At 46.1% G+C, this 19,258-nt stretch overlaps 1 long non-coding RNA gene and 1 other non-coding gene across 5 annotated transcripts in view; one reads left to right on the top strand and one right to left on the bottom strand.

Moving 5' to 3' along the window:
• Positions 1-19,258, bottom strand: part of LOC109549324 (uncharacterized) — a 401,131-nt gene that overhangs the window by 340,904 nt on the left and 40,969 nt on the right. The gene's annotated exons all lie outside the window — the stretch shown is intronic.
• Positions 3,319-3,425, top strand: LOC117307983 (U6 spliceosomal RNA). Its single transcript, XR_004521924.1, has one exon. It is a non-coding gene; the product is annotated as a U6 spliceosomal RNA (small nuclear RNA).

The following is a 19,258-nucleotide window of genomic DNA, read 5'->3' as shown; positions in this document are numbered from 1 at the left end:
ACCCAACTGGACCCCTCTGTGTCATCGCAGGGGCAACTGGGGTGTGGGGGAGGGGAACCAACTGGACCCCTCTGTGTCATCACAGGGGCAACTGGGGTGTGGGGGAGGGGAACCAACTGGACCCCTCTGTGTCATCGCAGGGGCAACTGGGGTGTGGGGGAGGGGAACCAATACAGTATTACGTTCATGTTTGCTGTGCCATAAGTAATAAAATCTTTTGTCTCTGAAAAAAACTGAATCAAAGAACCTAACTTTACAACTAAAGGAACTAGAAAAAGAACAAACTAAGCCCAATGTTGGCAGAATGAAGTAAATAATAAGGATTAGAGCAGTTATAAAACTAACAGAAGGACCTACTTTATAGCATAGGAAATTACTCAATATTCTGTAGTGATCTATATGGGAAAAGAATCTAAAAAGGAGTGGCTATATGTATAACTGATTCACTTTACACCTGAAACTAACAGAACATTGTAAATCAACTATACTACAATAAAAATAAAGTAATAGAGACTACAAAAATAGTAGAAAAATAAATTATATTGAGTTTTTTGGAAAAGATAAACAAAACTGACAAACTGTTAGCTAGAACTAAGAAAAAGAGAATGAATGAATGAATAATAAATAAAACAAACACATACATATAAAGGCATTACAATGATGCTACAGAAATACAAAGGACAATCAGAGACTACTATTAACAATCATATGCAAACTTGTTTTACCTAGAAAAAAAATGGAAAAACTCCTAGAAATATACAACCTACCAAGAAACAGAACACCTGAACAGACCAGTAATGAGTAAAGAGAATGAAACAGTATTGAGAAACCTCTCAATAAATAAAATCCCAGGACCAGATGGTTTTACTGGTGAATTATACCAAATATTTAAAGAGAAATGAAAGCCAAGACTTCTTAAATACTTCCAAAAGTTTAAAGAGGAGGGAACACTTTCAACCCATCTTACAAGGCATTACCCCAGACAAGGGTAATGTCAAAACCAGACAAGGGCATGATGAGAAAAATACAGATCAATATTCCTGAGTGACATAGATGAAATATACTCAAAATACTGGCAAACTAAATTCAACAGCACATTAAAGGGATCATTCACCATGATTAAGTGGGACTTATGCCAGGATGCAACGATGGCTCAATGTATGCAAATCAATAAATGTGATACATTACATTAAGAGAATAAAGGGGAAATATGACCTTATTAATAGATACAGAAAATTATTTGACAAAATCCAACTTCCTTTCATGATAAAGACTGTCAAGAAATTAGATATAGAAGGAATATACTTCAACACATTAAAAGTCATATGACAAGCCTAAAGGTAACAGTATATTGAATTACAAATCCTGAAAGCATTTCTTCTGAGTTTCAGCCAAGACAATGTTACCTGTTCTTGACTCTTCTATTCAACATAGTACTGGAATTCCTAACCAGAGTAAGTAGGCAAGAAATGAAATCCAAATCATAAAGGTAAACCTAAATTTTCTCTGTTTCCAGATGACATGTTTTTATATCTACAAAAACCTAAAAATGCCACTTCCAAAAAACTGTTTAAACTAATGAATAGAGTAAGTTGAAGGACACAAAATCAACATACAAAAATCACTTGTGGTTCTATACACCGACAACAGAAACTATCAGAAAATGTTAAAAAAAAAAAAGTCCCACTTACAATAGCACCGAAAAGAATAAAATACTTAGGAATAAAGCTAACCAAGAATGTGAAAGAGCCATACGCTGCAAACTATAAAATATTGATGAAAGAATTTGAAGGAGACACAAATAAATGGAGTGATAGCCCATGTTAATAGACTGAATAAATTAACATTGTTAAAATGTCCATACTACCCAAAGCAATCTACAGAGTTAATGCAATCCATGTCAAAATTCTGAAGGCATTTTCCCCAGAAAATAGAAAAACAAATCCTAAAATTCACATGGAACCGTAGAAGATCCAAAATATCCAAAGCAATCTTGAGCACAAAGAGCAAAGCTGAAGGAATCACACTTCATAATTTCAAACTATACTACAAAGCACAGTAATCAAAGCAGTATGGTTGTAGTATAAAGACAGACATACAGAACAAAGGAACAAAATACAGAGCTCAGAAATAAATGCACATATTTACAATCAACTGATCTTTGACAAAAGTGCCGGGAATATACAATGATAAAAGGATCCTCTCTTACCTAAATTAGTGGGAAACTGATATTCACAAGCCTGCCAATGCAGGGAACACAGGTTCCAGCCCTGGTCCAGGAAGATCCCACATGCCATGGAGCAACTAAACCCGTATGCCACAACTGCTGTGCCTGTGCTCTAGAGCCTGCGTGCAGCAACTACTGAGCCCACATGCTGCAACTACTGAAGCCCGTGTGCCTAGAGCCGTTGCTCCACAAGAGAAGCCACTGCAATGAGAAGCCCACGCACCGCAACAAAGAGTAGCCCCCGCTCACTGCAACTAGAGAAAGCCCACACGCAGCAATGAAGACCCAATGCAGCCATAAATAAATAAATAATTTTTAAAAAGAAATTAGACTTGTATCTCACACTATATATAAAAATTAATTCAAAGTGGTTTAGAGAATTAAATATAAGATCCAAAACTGTAAAATTACTAGAAGAAGATATAGGGGGGAAAAACTTCTTGACAGTGCTATGGGCAATGTATGTTTGGATATGACCCCAAAAGCACAGGCAACAAAATCAAAAAAAAGAAAGAAAAAAAAGAAAAACAGATTGCATTAAACTATAAAGGTTTGAGGAGCAAGGGAAACAATTTACAGAGAGCAGAGTGTACCTACAAAATGGGAAGCAATATTTGAAATACCTATCTAACATATATAATATACTCAAAACAACTGAGTAGAAAAAACACAAAAAATAATCTTCTTTTTCTTTCAGTGACACTTTTCCTTGCTTTAATATATTTTGTCTTTTTCTGCTTTTGAAGTGAGCTCTCAATTACAAAATATCAAACTACAGTCAAAAATGCTAGCCACTGGCACAAGATGGAGAAGCCCACAAGTACGAACAGACAGCAGCAGGTGGCAAGAGGTGGGAAGTGACTGAAGCAGTGGTTACAAATGGTCAAATGCTGGGTAGCTAAAACTATCCAACAGGTTGTGCCCTAACATTAGCACAGGTTAGACCAGTCACTACCTTGGCGGGTGGCCTCAGTGTACTTGGGTTCAGATTCCACAAGGCAATACAATTCCTTCCAGTTAAGAGTTCGTGCTTGCACCTCTTGGCCGGAGGGCCCCGGACCAGTCTATTAGTCTTTCAAAATGCTGTCGTAGTGCTTGCTTTGGGAGCACATATGCTAAAATTGGAACGATAGAGAGAAGATTGGCATGGCCCCTGTGCAAGGATGATATGCAAGTTCATGAAGCGTTCTATATTTTTTTGTGACCACCTAGAGGGGTGGGATAGGGAGGGTGGGAGGGAGACGCAAGAGGGAGGGGATATGGAGATATATGTATACATATAGCTGTTTCACTTTGTTATACAGCAGAAATTAACACACCATTGTAAAGCAATTATACTCCGATAAAGACGTTAAAAAAAAAAAGGAAGTTTGGGGAGAACTCTGGAGAGATCAGGCACAGGATGGAGCACAGCCTGCCACTGAAAATACTGCTGGTTTTATATGCTCCACATTCATAAGCACCTGCTCCATTTTCCAGGTTCAAACACTCATGCAGGCCTGCAGCTTGAAAAATTTCTGAGTCCAGAATCCTGCCTCTGGTGAAAACAAAGGTAGTCATAGCACAGAGAGTACGCCACAGTGTCTGGCCACTGTGTCACCCGATCAGGCTATAAGTTCACAATCAGATACTGACGGCAGACCTATGTCCCCTCTGTTAAGGGACCCAATTTGGGCCAGAGTCAGAGGTGTCTGGTGTATGCACTCTTGTATCCACAAGGGTGCACTAGATTGAAGGAATGGGACAAAAAGCATATTTTCTCTGAATTCATGTTGGTTTTTCAAAAGAGTAGAGTTTCATCTTAATTAAGGAGAATACTTTTAAATAGCTTGGACAGCTCAAAACTACTGTTTAGGGAACCAAAAACCAAGTCAGCCATGAACAGCGCTTTTAAAATCCTTGGGAATCAGCATGAGGTGAGGGTTTGGTTTGGCACCGTGTTGAGCACAGGAGTAAAGAAGCAGAGCCATCTCCTCACAAAAGGCACTGACATCGCATGGCGCCGATGGATCAGCCGCAGGGACAGGGCTTTGGGGCGGAGGTTACTTCTCTCTCAAGTTTCCCCAGGGCACTCACCCCTCTCTATGCCACCCCACTACTCCATCCACTTTTCCTTTCTCAATTTCTGAAACCCGTGTGGCAGCACTTCTTAACCTGGAGGCCCCAGGGACCACCTATGCAGTCCAGATTTTTCATGGATCTTCACAAGTTCTCGACTGAACGCCCGCACGCAGCAATGAAGACCCAACGCAGCCAAAAATAAATACGTAAATAAAATTTATTAAAAAACAAAAAAGAATGAAGGCATTCAGCTAAATCCTTTTACACCCACTGCTGACAGAGGGCAGGGGAGTTTGACTCACTAACCTTCTTTCCATGCGCTTCTCCCTAATAAGACAGTCCATTTAGAACTTGCCAGGCTGGGAGAACATCATGTAGCGCACTAATCTCTACTACAGATTCCGAAACAGCAAAAATACAAAGACGAGGAATCCTTCCAAAGGGTTCTGTCTATGTTGTTACAGTGGTTTCCTTCCCACTGCGAACACTTTTCAAACCCTATCACTTGAATATGCTTTTATTTTTTTCAGCACCAAGAATGTTAATCTATTGTAGTTACAGAGAAGGTAAAGAATGAATTCATACAACATTAAAAAAATACAAAGTAACTACAACAACAGCAGTAAAAAAACAGAAAACAATGAAAGGGTAATTTTTAGTCCTTATCAATGATTAAGTTAAACTTTAACGGACTAAATTCTCAAATTAAATAACACAAAATGGTTGAATTAATTTTTATAAAGAACCTACAAATATGCTGTCTACAAGAGGCTCACTTTAATTTTAAGGGCATATATAGGTTAAAGTGAGAGGATTTAAAAAGATATTCCATGAAATGGCAGCCGAGAGAGAGTAGGAGTAACTATACTTGTATCTGATAATACATATTTTCAATCAAAATCAGGCACAAGAGACAAAGAATGTTAATATACAGTGATAAAGGGGTCAAATTATCAAGAGACAATTTTAAGTATAAATATACATGGACCCAATACCAGAGTATGTAAATAATTAAAGCAAATATAAACTGCATGGAGAAAAAGCAATAAAGTAATAGTAAAGCACTTCAATACCCCACTTGTAAACAATGAATAGATCATCCAGACAGTAAATTAATGAGAAAACACTGACCTGAATGACACTTCAGATAAGTAAACATAATAGATGTATACAGAACACAGGACTTGTATGACTGGTCAAATAAGTGTTTTACTGTCTCTGTTAATCAGTGAAATTGACCTTCCCGTGAAGAGGCAAGAATAATATGAGAAGACCCAATGGAGCTTTAATTAATTAATTAATCAAAAAAAAAAAGTAAACCACTGAACTCTAAGGGACAATGTAGCTTTCAATGAATTAGCAATTTTGGTTGGGATGACCTTGGAGAATAAAACCACCTCAGTGATTAAATTACACTAGGGATAACAGTGTAATCGTATTCTAGAGTTCATACCAACAATAGGGGTTATGACTTGATGCTAGATCAGGACATTTCAATGGTGTGACTGCTATTAATGGTTTGTTGTTCAACGATTGAAGTCCTACCTGATCTGAGCTCAGACTGGAGTCATCCCATTGGTTTCTGTCTATTATATGTAGACTTCTCCCAGTATGAAAGGACAAGAGAAATATGGCTTACTATACAAAATGTCTTCAAACTAAATGATGATATAATCTGCATCCAATTAATTTATACATACCCTACTGTAGAACAGGGTTTGTTAGGGTGGCAGAGCCCAGTAATTACGTAAAACTAAAACCTTTATCTGCACTGGTTCAAGTCCCTTTCCTAAGAATATGTTTATAATCTACATTTTTTCACAAATTACACAATTTTACTCACCATACCATTCCTCATATTAACTGAATGGAAAATCCTAGGCTATATACAAATCCAGAAAGGGCCAAGCATCATCAGTCCCTATGGATTAGTACAACCCATTGCTGATGCAGTCAATTATTTATTAAAGAACCACTATGACCATCAACATCATCAATTTATATATTATTGCACCAGTGCTAACCTTAGCCCTGGCTCTCACAACATGAATTCCTCTTCCCATATGTTATCCACTAATTAATATAAATGTAGGCATACTGCTTATATTAGCCATATCACACCCAGCCATTTATTACACCCTCAGATCTGGATGAGCGTCACATTCAAAATACTCATTGGAGATCTACGGGTAGTAGCACACACGATCTCATATGAAGTAACATTAGCAGTTATTCTCTTACCAGTCCTGCTGATAATTGGATCATTTACACTTTCAACAGTAACCACTGCACAAGAACACCTATGACTAATTTTCTCCTGACCCCTACCCAAAATCTGATTATCTCTATACTAGCAGAAATCTAACAGAGCCCCATTTGATTTAACAGAAGTAGAACTGTATTTGGCTTCTGTGTAGAAAATGTAGCAGGCTCATTCACCCCGTCCTTCCTAGAGAATATGTCAATATCATTATAATAAACATTTTCACAGCAATCTATTTTTAGGAGCATTTCACAACACCTTCATGCCAGAATTATATACAGCCCATGTCATCATTAAAACACATCTAACAATCTCCTTTCTACGAATTCGAGCATCCTACCCACAATTTTGATATGATCCACTTATACATCTCTTATTAAAAAATTTTTACTACTAACATTAGCCCTATGTATATCGGAGCGCTAATCACATTACCTGTCATCACATCAGGCAACCCACCACAAACTTAAGAAATATGTCTGACAAAAGAGTTACTCTGATAGAGAAAATGACAGAGGTTTAAACGCTTGTATTCCTGGAACTGAACTCACTCCTGAGAATTGTATGTTCTCCATGCAACCAAATTACACCACATGCTATAGTAAGGTTCTCTAAGTAAGCTTCAGGCCCATACCCCCAAAATATTGTTGTATATCCTTCCAATGCTAATAAACCCTATTGTTTTTACTATCATTCTATGGACCATTATCTCAGGAAACATACTTTTAGTAACAAGCTCACATTGGTTAATGGTATCCCCATTCGAATAAAAACATGAACCCATAAGTTACAGAAGCATCCAACAAATATTTCCTAGAACAATCCACCACATCAACGCTACTTACAATGGCTATTATCATTAATCTAATATCCTCTGGTCAAGGAACACAGTGAATTACAAAAATCTTTAAGCCAGCAGCATCCACCCTCATGACAATCGCCCTTGTCACAAAAGTAGGACTTTCCCCATTTCACTTCTGAGTGTCTGAAGTCACACAAGGCATCCCATGAACAGCAGGCCTGATGCTATCAGCCTGACAAAACTGCACCCCTATTAGTTTTATACCACATGTCACCATCCATCATGCTAAATATACTATTAATCATAGTGATATTATAAATCATAGCTGGAGGCTGAGGCAGACTTAGCCATACTCACCTGGAAAAAATTACACCCTCCTCATCAATTGCCCATATAGGATGAATGACAGCTATTATAAAGTACATTCCAATTATAACAATCCTAAACATACGAATTTATATCATAACAACACTCTCTTCTTATTTATGCCCAGATCATGTACTACAAGAGTATCATTATCACACACATGAGATAAAACACCTCCCATCACAATCCTTCTCCTCACCATTATAGTATCATTAGGACATCGCCCATCACTATCAGGGTTTTTACCCAAATGAATAACTATCCAAGAGATAACAAAAATGATAACATCATTCTACAACACTAACAGGCACCACAGCAGTCCTCGGCATATATCTCTACTTGCAGCTAACATACTCCACATCACTATGTTCCCTTCATTAAACAGCACAAAAGTAAAACAACAATTTGAACATACAAAACAACCTTCTTATCATTACTAATCCTGACAGCCACATGACTAGTACCCTTAACACCCATTCTATCAGTGCCAGACTAGGAACTTAGGGTAGCTTAGACCAAGAGCTTTCAAAGCCCTGAGAAGCATAGTTTAATGAATTCACAGAATTAAGGGTTACAAGACTATCCTATATCAACTGAATGCAAATCAAACATTTTAATTAAGGCAAATCCTTACTAGGTTGATGAGCTTCCGCCCCGGGAAATTTTAGTTAACAGGCAAATCCTCTAGTCAACTGGCTTCAATCTACTTCTGCCATCAAGGGAAAAAAAGGCAGGAAAAGCGCCGGCAGAGCTGAAGCTGCTTCTCTGAAGTTACAATTCAATTTGTCGATTCACCACAGGGTTTGGCAAAAAGAGGGCTCAATCTCTGCCTTTACATCTACAGTCTAAAGCTGGCTCAGTCCTTTTACCTCTGTTCATAAACGGTGGATTATTTTCAACAAATCACAAAGATATCACATTGTATATTTACTCTCTGGTGCTTCAGCTGGGGTAGCACAAACCACCTTCAGTCTATTAATCTCGGCTGAGCTCTGCTAACCCGGAGCACTACTCGGAGATGCCCAAACCTGTAACGCAGTCATACAGTCCCTGCACTGTAATAATTTTCTTTCTTTATTACAAGTGCAAGGACTGTTATGACTATGTTGCAGATTTGGTTGTACCCATTATGACTGCAGGGTTTGAATACGGACTTGTGGCACTAGTAACCGGGGGACCTGATAGAGCATTTCCCTGAATAAATCATATAAACTTTTGACCACTTCCCCCATCATTCTCGCTCCTGCTCGTATCACCAGTAGTAGAAGCTGGTTCTGGTACCAGTGGAACCGTGTATTCAGCTCTAGCCTGCAGTCTGGCCCATGCAGGAGCCTCTGTCGACCTAACCGTTTTCTCCTTACATTTAGCAGGTGTCTCTTCAATTCTTGGTATTATTACTTTTATTAGTATAGTCTTTAATACAAAACCAGCAGTCATATCCCAATACCAAACACCAGTATTTGTTTGATCTGCCCCAACTGTAGCCGTATCACTATACTTATCACTCTCGGTCCAAGCAGCCAGAACTGCCACACTGTTAACACACAGAAATCCCAACGCTACTTTCTCCGACCCTCAGGAGGAGACCCAGTCCCATACCAGCACCTATCTTGATTCTTTGGTCACCCTCAGGTCTGTATTTGTGGCCTACCAGCGTTTGTTATAATCTCACATATCACTGCACACTATTTAGGACAAAAAGAGCCTTTCGGCTCTATGGGAATAGTATGAGACATGTTCACTGGCTTTTTAGGATTTGTCTTGTGGGCCCATCACACTTTTACTGTAGGGACAGATGTTGACCCATGAACGTACTTTGTATCAGCTACCAGCCCTCCCCCCCAAATCCCACTGGTCTTACAGGCTCCATGTCCACTACCACCAGCTCCATTTTCCAGATTCCAACACTCACAAAGGCATGCAACTTGAGAACTGCAAGACCAAGATTTAAGCTAGGTATTTCTGGGTTCAGAGTCGTGTCTCTGAAAGAACAGGCACTCAGAGCGCAGAGAGCCTGCCAGCTCCCCACATCACATCTAACACCGGGAGAATTATCACTAATAGTAGTCAGCAGCCCTAATAGAGTCGTATAGAGATAGTCATCAAATATTAGTTTCATCTGAAAATGTTTTATACTCATGAGCTGTTCCTTCTTTAGGTCTAAAGAACAGCTGCTCTGTCAGAACTCCTAGATTAAAGGATCCCAACATCGACAGGACAAAGCCTCCATCGTGGACAATGGTCAGGAGAGGTCGTTTTCCTGCATTCAGAGACAGGACAGAGGGAGATGGCTGAGACATCCACGGGGGACATGCTCTCCGAGCTCCAGGATAGGAACGGGGCCTCTGGGGTCCCAGGCTGCCCACCACGCCCTCCTGAGTGAGATCTTGGGAACATTCCCTGTCAGTGATGAGGCAGCCAGAGCACTTGTGAGGTCCCAGGGCTGTGTCCTATGTGGGCCCCATGCTCTTGGGACCACACCCCACACTCTGCAGGTCCATGCTGCAGGGTCCTTCCTGCCTCAGGAGCACAGACCACCCAGCAAGCAGTTCCCTCCCCAACCAGCAGGACGAGGGGAGGAGAGCAGGGGCACCAGGGGAATCTCACTCAGACAACAACACCCCAGCGGTGCCAGCGGGGCCAGTGACGATGCGATGAGCCACAGCCCAGAGATGGGACCAGAGGGTCCCAAAGGCACCTCTCATCTGCACTCTGGACACCCTGTCCCTCATACACCCCCTTCCTCATACACCCTCTCCCTAAATGCAAACAGGCAGAGCTTCAGACCGAAAGTCAACTCTTCCAAAATGATCCTTCAGCAAACACTGCAGGACTCCACTCAAAAGGGGGCCCTGGAGTCCACAACGCATGGACCAAAGAGGACGTCAGTGCCAGGGGCCGTGGGAGGGAACGGGGAGTGAGACTTCAATGGTTGTGGGATTCTGGTTTTGCAAGATGACAAGTTCTAAGGATGGGGGCGACGGCTCCACGAGAAGGTGAGAATATCTGATGCCTCAGAAACGTGCATTTAACATGGTGACGATGGTAAAGGGATGTGACGTGTGTTTTATTTCACTTAAAATAAATTCCTAAAATAATGTCTTTTAATAGAGATTCCATTTTGACTCCCCTTCATCACAAATGTCGGAGGCCCAAGCACAGTCCCCCACCTCGGGCGCCCTCACATGGCAAATGGGGGACCATCCTTAGGGGGGCTGGTCTGTGCTCACCGACCTCTGTCCAGGGGGACCCAGACAGTGGTGACCCCCATAGATTAGACATATGATATGCTATGATATTAATGAGATAGTACCAAGGGTATTCACTCAGCAGAACACACAGCAGCAGTCCACTCAGACATGCCTGACCTCACATGAATGTGACACGATTAAGAGCGGAAAAGGAACCACAGGCTAATCAGGGCAACACCCTCAATGCAGATGTTGGAAACCTCAGAGGGGACAGGACACGCTGCAGGCAGAGCAGATATGGGGTCTCCCCGTACACGTGATCCCGACCCATGCAGGTGGGGTGAGACCCACACAATCGCCAGACCCTGCACCTGGGATCGCACATCCACACTCACCAGGGTGACCCACCTCCCCAGACCCTGCACCTGGGGTCGCACAACCACACTCACCAGGGTGACCCACCTCCCCAGACCCTGCACCTGGGGTCACACATCCACACTCACCAGGGTGACCCACCTCCCCAGACCCTGCACCTGGGGTCACATGTCCACACTCACCACGGTGACCCCACCTCCCCAGACCCTGCACCTGGGGTCGCACATCCACACTCACCAGGGTGACCCACCTCCCCAGACCCTGCACCTGGGGTCGCACATCCACACTCACCAGGGTGACCCCACCTCCCCAGACCCTGCACCTGGGGTTGCACATCCACACTCACCAGGGTGACCCACAACTCCCCAGACCCTGCACCTGGGGTCGTACGTCCACACTCACCAGGGTGGCCCCACCTCCCCAGACCCTGCACCTGGGGTCGTACGTCCACACTCACCAGGGTGGCCCCACCTCCCCAGACCCTGCACCTGGGGTCGCACGTCCACACTCACCAGGGTGACCCACCTCCCCAGACCCTGCACCTAAAGTCACACGTTCTCTCTCAACAGGTCACCCCTCCTACCCAAACCCCTCCACCTGGGTCACATGTCCACAGTCCCCGGGTGACCCCACCTCCCCAGACCCTGCACCTAAAGTCACACGTTCTCTCTCAACAGGTCACCCCTCCTACCCAAACCCCTCCACCTGGGTCACATGTCCACAGTCCCCGGGTGACCCCACCTCCCCAGACCCTGCACCTGGGGTCGCACATCCACACTCACCAGGGTGACCCACCTCCCCAGACCCTGTACCTGGGGTCACACGTCCCCTTGGTCAGGATACCCTGGCTCTGCTGGTGGCTCCCCTAATATGGAAACAATCTGGGTTCCTGGGACCTTCTGGGATGGGAAAAAGTGGCAGGTGGGTCTCCTCTCCCCACACTTGTCCCAGAGAAGTCCTCCTCTTTCCCTTTGGTTCTGTGTGATTTTACCTGTGTTTAAAGCTTTCACGCTAGAGGTGAACACACTACTTGGTTCTAGCAGGCTCAGTCCCTTCTTGTCTCACATACTTGTTGAGATAACTCACAGGACAGCAGGGCTGAAAGCCGAGGGGCAGCTCTGGACGCTGCTGAGTAGGGACGGGAGACTGGAAGGAGAGCTCAGCAGCAGCCTCAGCTGTTGCCCATCGGCCTTAAACCCAGATCCGCTGTGCCCTGCAATCAGTTCACCAGGTAAACCTGCCTGCCTACTTGCCATGCACTGACTGGGATAATTGGGATAATATCCAAATGGGATAAATTGGGATAATATCCAGGTAGCCCACCAGAGGAGTCTCCACGAGCCCCAGGGAAGGGGAACCTCGCGGGGTAAAGACTAAGGCCCCGACCATAGCACTGGATGCTGGGAGGGTCAGGTAACCACACTCGGGGCAGAGCGCTGCTACCCAGAGCCCACCTCAGCTCCAGTCCCAGACATCTAAGCACTGACCTTCAGATGCAGGCACGGAGTTTTCCAGTACTGAGGCCAGGCCGGGTCTCTACCCAGGTCTCCACATGCCCCCTGAGGCTCCCAGGACTGAGGCCAGGCCGGGTCTCTACCCAGGTGCCCATGTTCCCCCCCTGAAGTTCCCAGGACTGAGGCCAGGCCGGGTCTCTATCAAGGTCTCCACGTCCCCCTTGAAGCTCCAGGACTCAGGTCTGGCTGGGTCTCTACCCTGGTCCCCATAGTCCTAGGTACACAGAACACAGGTCTAATTGTTCTCATTATAGACAGCACATGGTCAGCTCTAAACATAATCAGTAGACACGACATGGAGAGGTCCAAATCTACCGTGTAGACAGAACCTGGTCAGGTTTAAACTAGCTTAGGGCTTATCTCCCAGGAGGCACAGGTCACACACATGGGGTCTCTCATCTTTGGACACCCACATCAGGAAACTGAACAAAATCCTTGTCATTAAACATTTCAAAAGGCAAAACAAAAATGTTACCAATTTCTCTGGCCACGTGATAGTCCGGATCCAGGGGTGAGCCCGGAGCTTCTTGTAGTGCAGCCCAGTCTCCTCCAAGGACAGACAGGAAGTGGCCTGATTCCAGCGTCCCAAGCTTCCAGAAAGAGGCGGCCGCACTGGAAGCCCAGGCAGGACAGTCCTGCGTGGTCCGGGCCGGGAGAGCCTGTTTGTCCATTCCGCCGGCCGATTCCGGGCGAGGCGCTCAGGGCCGCTGAGGGCGCGGCACTCGGCCCTGCTTCCCTGCAGCGTGCGTGCGTGCGCTGCGTGTGCGTGCGCGTTGCGTTGCGTGCGTTGCGTGTACGTGCGTGCGTTGCGTGTGCGTGTAGAGGGGGCGGTGGCTGACGGCTCCCATGGCTCCCGTCCGGGGCACCGCGCTGTCTTCGAGGGGAGGCATGGGGAGAGGTAGGGGCACAAAAGCCGTTGGAGAGAAGAACCCACCGCGGAACTCCTTGCACGCTGGCTTGCCGCACACTGGCTTGCCCCACCCGGGGACCCACCTGCCCATCGTGGGCCCCATGTCACCCCCCAGCCCCCCACCCCCGAGGGCAGGGCACCTGCTCTTTCAAAAGCACAGGGTCTCACATGAAGGAGACACGGGGGGGGCTGTCACCCCCCCCCACTCCTGATGCTGAGTTTGGGAGAATGAACCCCCTTGACTGGGCGATGGGACCCTGTGAGGAGTGGCGGCCCCAACCAAGTTGGGACCTGGCTGAGAGATGGGAACACAGGAGCCAAGTGCAGGGCCTGGAGGCCAGGCCAACAGGAGGGACAGCCCCAGGCCCTGGTCGGGCTCTCCCATTGTGACATTGTAGTTTTAGGGGACCTGGGGCAGGTGACTGAATGTAATGGGGGTCTAAAAGGTCTAAGGTCTAAGCCCTGAATGGGGCTTAAAGAAGGTGTGAAGGATGTTACTGAGACAGTGACAGTCATTGGAAGACAGACTGTGTCAGGACATCCTGCTCCATCCATTTAAATCCCTGAGATCTGTGACCTTTGCGTGGCCACACAGGATTGTTAGAGCACGTGCGCGTGGACGTATCTGGGGCACAATTCAGCCTGCAGCCAACTTGCAAGTGGTTCCAGCAAACACAGGTGTGCACACAGGCAGGCACAGCACACACACAAACATATGCACGTGCACAGCACAAGTATATTCACACACTAGCATATGAACATGCACGCATATGCCCATGCACACACTAACGTGTGCAAACACACATCTATGCACATACACAGCACATATATATGGTATGCAAGCAGGCACACGCACACACATAGCACACACACAGGGAATAAAGTGAATACCATAAAGCTTTAATTCCTGAACACAAGTGAAGCTCACATGTGTTGTTACCTTTTCTTAGCTTTGATGTTTTTCAAAATAAAAAGTTTAAGAAAAAAGTTACTGGTAAATGACTTTTGATTCATAGGACTTTCTGAAGTTATTCCACAAATATCGTAAGACATGAGAAATGAATGTAAATATTACATGTGTCCATTGACGGATGAATGGAGAAGCAAAACATGGTCCATCCGTACAAGGAAATGTTATTCGGCCTAAACAGAAGGCAGTTCTGACGCAGGCTGCCGCAGGGATGACCCTTGAGGGCATTATGCTCAGTGATGTAAGCCAGACACAAAAAAACAAACAGTGCTTGATCCACTCATACAAGGCCCCTAGAGCAGTCAGAACCATAGAGACAGAAAGTAGGGTGGTGGGTGCCAGGGGCTGAGGGAGGGACAATGGGGACTGAGTGTTTAATGGGGACTGTTTTCAGTTTTGCAAGATGAAAAAGTTCTGGAGGACGATGGCGGTCAGGTTTGCACAACAGTGCAAATTACTTCTTGACCCTGAAATGTGCACTTAAAAACGGTTAAGATAGTAAATTTTATGTGTATTTGACCACACTTTTTAAAACTTTTTAAAAAACAAGAAATAGTCCATGAATGTGACAAGATGCACAACTTCACTAACAACCGAGGGGTTAAAACCATAAGAAAACTACTGTGCACACACCTACCGGAATGGCAGACACGAAGACACAGTATGAAATATCAGCAGGACGTGGAGCAATGGAAAGCCTGGTGCGCAGCGGGCGGTACAACCACTTCTGAAACAGTCGGGCCTCGGAGAGCGCACTCCATGCACACAGACCCACAGTGTTCCTCCCAGCTGAACACAAACCACCCAGCCCTGCACCAGGACACACGGACATGGACTCCGCAGCCACAGGAGCCAAACCTGAAAGCACCTGAAGACCATCACAAGCGGATGCAGAAGTGAGCCATGCACGCTCCTAGGAAGGAATATTCCACAGCAATGGAGTACATTGTGTTTAAAGTTAGTAAAACTATAAAAAATATTTTTTAAACAAACTATATGCACAAGATGAAAGAATCTCATGGACACAGTGCTGAGCCACCAAAAGCAACAAAGCAGCCCGCACGGTCCACCCACGTGCAGAGTCTGGACCTGGGCGAAGCTGGGCTGCGTTATTTAGGGATGCGTGCTTGGGCATAAACTATGAGGACAAGATCACTGTCACAAAATCGGGAGAACAGCTACCTCACGGAGGGGGGGACGCTCTGAGGAGGGAGGGGCACTCCTGGGTGTCCACTCGTCACGTTCTGTTTCCTGATCTTTATGATTCTTTTTTTTTTTTTTTTTTTTTTGCGGTACGTGGGCCTCTCACTGTTGCGGCCTCTCCCGTTGCGGAGCACAGGCTCCGGACGCGCAGGCTCAGCGGCCATGGCTCACGGGCCCAGCCGCTCCGCGGCATGTGGGATCCTCCCGGACCGGGGCACGAACCCGTGTCCCCTGCATCGGCAGGCGGACTCTCAACCACTGCGCCACCAGGGAAGCCCCGGTGTTGTCAGTTTTTATAGGAGTGGGAAATTTCATAGGCTTCTAAATGGGAGGAGTATTCCAGCTGTTCTGGGAAAGGGGTGGGGGTTTCCAGGAATTGGGCCACTGCCCACTTTTTGGCCTTTATGGTAGGTCTCAGAACTGTCATGGCACCCGTGGGCTGGTCATTTAGTGTGCTGATGTATTACAATGAGCGTATACTGAGGCTCAAGGTCTAGTGAAGGTCGTCTGCCATCTTGACCTATTTGGTTCTTATCAGTTTATGTCGTGTCCTTGGGCTACGTCATTCTTTTAAAAGCTGTGCCCTGCTCCCTTCCCTCCTGTTTCACTTTCAGTTTTCAATTAATGCTAACAAGTTCATCAAACCACGGAACTGTGTCCACTTTTGCCTTCTTTCTATGCTTTGGAGATTTTTTTAAAAAACAAATAAACATGATTACTGATTTAAAACTTAAGTCTGTCGAGTCATTGAGTTTGTACATCACGTGTTCATACATTCAGTGCACATGTGTTGAGGGTCTGGAATGTCCCAGCCACCGTTCCAGTGAAGGGCACCCGGACAACAGGGCCCAGGCCCGCTCAGGAGGGGCTTGTGGCCTTACTGGTGGGGAGAGATGTTCACCAGATTTATTGACAATGTGCTACGTGACATCACAGAGGAAACGGCAAGGTGTCCTGGGGGCACAGAGGGAGAGGTAGGACCTACACACCAGTTTTCCCGGGAGATAAGCTTACATCCGCTGTGCTGTGGGAATTATTCAAAGCAGCCCCTCTCATTGGACTGGGTGATCAATGACACAGTCACCCAAGGAGGGGGCACAGGGCAGCCCGGGTCAGGGGCCAGGTCACGGAAGGCTTCCAAAGACAGGGACGTTTCAGCTGAGTCTTGATGAACAAACCCATCTGTGCTAGGCTGCTCAGACTGCCATACAAAATACGCAGACTGAATGACTTAGACGACAGAAATTTATTTTCTCACAGCCCTAGAGGTTAGAAACCCAAGATCCAGGTGAGGACAGGTTGCTTTCTCCTGAGGCCTCTCTCATTGGCTTGCAGGTAGCCACCTTCTGGCTGCGTCCTCACGTGGTCACCCCTCTGTGTGCGTCTCTGCCCTAATCCCCTCTCCTTACAAGGACACCAGTCAGATGGGATTAGGACCCGTCCTAATGGCTTAATCTGAACTAACCAAAGGCCCCATCTCCAAACACAGTCACATTCTGAGGTGCTGAGGGTTACGACTACAACACACGAATTTGCCAGGACATGATTCAGCCCATTCCAAGGTCTTAGCCAGAAACTAAGTTGGGGGGTGGTGCAGGCAGAGGAAACAGTTTCTGCTAAAGATGACCTTTAACAAATGTGTCTGAGTTTATTTCTGGAGTGTTTGGGGCTGACTCGGTTCCCGCCGAGCCTGCCCAGGGTGGGTGAGAGTGGGGGACCAGTACCCTGAGCACCCAGAAGAGACCCTGTGCTCCTGGTCCTGCCTGAGGGGGAGGGAGCTCAGAGCTGGTCTGGGAGCCCCGACCATAGAGCTCCTGCGTGTCACCATCACAGGTCAACCAGCCAAGGCTGGTCTAGTTCCAGATCAAGAGTCAGGTCCAGGTGCCTTGGCTCACCCCAGGCTCCCTAACTGGTCAGGAACACAAGCCCTTTGTAAAGTCCCAAGGTCGCTTTGTAACCCCTCCAGGACCTGCCCACTGAGCTCTGCTGTCCAAACTAGGACACATAACAGGCACTGGAACACACAGACAGGACATGGCCCCCATCCCAGGAACCTCAATAAAAATGAAAGAATCTACCAAGGAACTCAACCCTGGGGGAGCAAATTTCTGGGGGCTGGGACTCCATGTCTCAGAAAAGTTTACTTTTCTCCTTAGAAATTTTTGGTTCTGTTTTGTTTGGTTTTCAAATACAGACTTACCTAAAATTATAGTCCTGTCCTTTCTGAGAGGTGAATTTCACTGAACTGCATTTTTCCTCCTCACTTGGTAAGGAAGGAAGAAGCTGGTGGGTGGTCCGGACAAGCCCACGCCCCTCGGCCGGCACACCTGCTCCCAGTAAACAAGTCTCTAATCCTTTTATGGCTGCACACAGCTGAGCGTATTTCCACCATGATGAAATCGTGTTAAGTCCCCCGGGGAAACAGAGCCGTGAGTCAGGCCTTGCCTGCAAACACGTCCATTGTGGAAAGAAATGAATGCCCCCTGCAGGTTTCCAAAAGGTAAACCAAGACACCGCAACAGGTGTGCAGGGGGGTAGGCAGCTGGGCACCGGGACTGGTTCTTTCTCTGAGGACAGCACAGGTGTGTAACAGTATCAGCCACAGTGCACACTCCCACAACCATTGCCAAAACCTGCAACCCAGAACGTGTCTGCAAAGCACTCGCCTTTTTAGCGTTACTCCAAGGCTGAATAAATTCCAGTGAGCGATGATTTGGGTGCAGAAGAGTTTCTGTGCCACTCTTGCTGTTGACATCCCTATCCCTGGCGAACCATTTTCCAGCAGCAGCCAGCATGCTCTCTGCCCCCTGACTGTGAACAGGGGATGCAAGCGCCCCAAAGGGGCCGTTTTGATTTAGAACAAAAGCCAAATTCCCCTCCAGGCCCAAAGCGGCGTGACGTGACTCCACCCACCTTTCTGACCTTGCCTCACCGGGAGGCTCGGGCTCCTATTGGTTCCAGGAGCTGGTCCAGCCCTGGGTCTGAGGACCTGTAGCCCTTTCTGCCCGGAATCCCGCTGCCAAGGCTTTAAGCCAGCCTGGCTCCTTCTGGTCCAATCCACTCCCTTGGGGAGCGTGTCCATGACTGTCGGTTCCTCAGCCAGTGTCCCACGGCATCCATCGCTAACTCTCCTTATTCTCATCATAGCACAGCACCTGCTCTAACCTCGTTGGCTATTCTGTTATTATCTGTACTAGATGGGAAGATTCATCCCACAACACCACCCCTTTGGCAGAGCCTAGCACAGGGCAGGTGCCCAGTAACTCTGTTTTGGACCATGGATGGATGCATGCACGGATGGACTCATGGACGGATAAATAAGGACCATCTATCTACCTATAGAGTTCAGACAAAAATCTCCACAGTGATCTAGTGC

The sequence above is a fragment of the Tursiops truncatus genome, chromosome 14 (genome assembly GCF_011762595.2).
Source record: "Tursiops truncatus isolate mTurTru1 chromosome 14, mTurTru1.mat.Y, whole genome shotgun sequence".
In the NCBI taxonomy this organism is placed as follows: domain Eukaryota; kingdom Metazoa; phylum Chordata; class Mammalia; order Artiodactyla; family Delphinidae; genus Tursiops; species Tursiops truncatus.
This window is presented reverse-complemented; position numbering and strand designations above follow the sequence as displayed.